The sequence below is a fragment of the Penaeus monodon genome, chromosome 4 (assembly GCF_015228065.2).
Source record: "Penaeus monodon isolate SGIC_2016 chromosome 4, NSTDA_Pmon_1, whole genome shotgun sequence".
In the NCBI taxonomy this organism is placed as follows: Eukaryota; Metazoa; Arthropoda; class Malacostraca; order Decapoda; family Penaeidae; genus Penaeus; species Penaeus monodon.
This window is the reverse complement of record NC_051389.1, coordinates 24,426,132-24,428,631: the sequence shown is the minus strand read 5'-3', so window position 1 is coordinate 24,428,631 and position 2,500 is coordinate 24,426,132.

Genomic DNA, 2,500 nt, shown 5'->3' with positions numbered 1-2,500 from the left:
AGTTACTCTTCAGATGAATGATTTAATCTAAATGGATCGATTTTTTGGTAAATGTGATCAATTTCCTCTTAATTTTTCGTCTAAAGAGGGGCTCGTGACCAAATTTTAAATTATGGTTTTGTTTAATTCTTTTTGTGGATATTTCCCTATTATCCGCTGCACACGTTACATGTTGTATTTTTGTTCATATATAAATGTGTTTATAAATCTATGTATACATATAGGAACACATTTAATATGTGTATGTATTATATATATGTATATTTGAATATATAATAAATGTGTATAGATAAATATTTTTATATTGCGCGCGCGCGGGCGATGTGTGTGTGCATGAATGCACAACTCATGAGCGGATTTGCATAAATTAGGTAAGTCTAATCTAGTGGATGACTTTATCGTTGGGTTTTAGAAACTACCAACAATGATTACCTAACCAACACTCCCTGGGGGAAGGGACATGGGTCAACCACCCCTGTATAAGACCAAGTGTAAGAGCCGGAATGATGGGCCCTACAAGAGATGGTGGGGGGCAAGCTTGGGGTTTGAAAGGTAGACAACCAATATGTCTAGACTCCTTTATTATATTGTATGATGGAGTACGGCTGCACCGAGAACGAGGTGTTGCTCCCCCGGCTCCCCGCAGGGATCTGCCTGTCTCTCCTACAGTTGTCTAAAGATGGGATAGATACGTTCTTAACATATGGCAACATTGGTGATGAAAGGTAGTGTTACAGCAAAGCATAGCTCTTGGGGAAAGGGGGAAGACAATACAACATGGGAATGTCTAGTGTGGCAACGAGAGACGAATAAACAGGTAAAGCATGGACATACTTATATGTATGTGTGTGTTGGGAATACAGGCATGTGACAATACATAAGATTATACAAGCATGTAGAATATAACAACATATAAATAGAATAACTTTGGGCATACATATTTCAGTAACATCACATAATAAGCTGGTTTACACCAAGCCATTACATGTCAGCATGCCCCCCAGTAGTTTATCAAACACGCATCGGTGATGGCACACGTATCCACACACAACACCACACACACTTTAGGGAAAGTGAGTATATACCTGTGTATTGTAACTTTACTTTGTAGGATTAAAACTGCAAGCAACTCGCATTCATCTTCGTTCTGTATCCACCGTGCATTTTACTTGGTGCGGATCCTTTCTAATTTTTGACGCGTCTGTAATAAATCTGGTTTGCATATCCCTGCACTGTTGTTTTGAAGCTCTGCTTTTACTCCGTCAACTTCGCGCCACTTTTGCCGTTACGTGCATAAAACGAAGCAAGAAGTCCCAAAATTTTACTTTCCTTGTGGCTTTCATTTGGCTTTAGACGATGCGACTTCGTTCTCATCACATTTACTGCAATGGCATGCATGAGCTGTGCAGATGTGTGCTTTTATATACATTCAATATTGGGTTTATATCCATATGCCACCCACAACGGACACTTTCCTAGTTGATCAAGCATTTCAATTCAAATGATTGAAGTCGCAAGTGCGTGACGATAAACCCAAAAAGCCAAGATTCGAACCCGGAATCTTCTGATCCTAGTTAGAGCGTTATCCGTTTCTTTATAAGAAAACTTTGTATTTTATGTCTGGATTTGACGGAAAAGACTTTCATTTTGGGTGAAACTAATATTTCGCTAAAAGAGAGCAATCAAAAACATGCGCCGCCCAAAAAATAGGGTCATCAAAATATATATGTTGTGTATTTACGTAAGTATTTATGTAAAATAATATATGAATAAGTGTGCATCTTTGTATACATATATGTAGTAAAAAAAAACACACACAACACACACCACACACCCACACACACATATATATATATATATATATTATATATTATTATAAAATATATATATTTTAAATAAGTGTGTAACATAAAATATGTTATATAGACAAAAATATGTTCATATATATTCATACATATACATATATACACACACATATACATGTATATATCAAGTATATGTGCATGTGTGTATGTATACATAGCTATATGTACGTATAATCAGCAAAAATAACAAGTGTTGTGAATCGTTCTACAATTTGTCATGTAATAAAGGTCTTATCTGTCGTTTTATCGAGCCCCGGTTCCCTCCAAAAACTAATTATTACCATGCACTTTTCGGAACACAACAGTAAAATGTTGATTTTGACCAAAATTGTCTTCCCTCAATGCACAAAAAAAGTTTATATCTATGTTCATATACTAATACGGTATGTGGTCTGGGGCAAGGGATAACGCGTCTGACTACGAATCAGTCCTTGGGAAGGTCGAAACGATTTTGCGAGCGCTACCATACACTACATCACCTTATATATTTTGACTTTCTGTAACCTTTGAACAGAAATGCAAGCAAGGGCAAAAAAAATGTTATATGTATCCGTTACCCAAATGAGATCGCCATTGATCAACTGAGGACCTCTGGTCTTAAAATGATCAATGGCATCCTTCAATTGAGGGCCGAG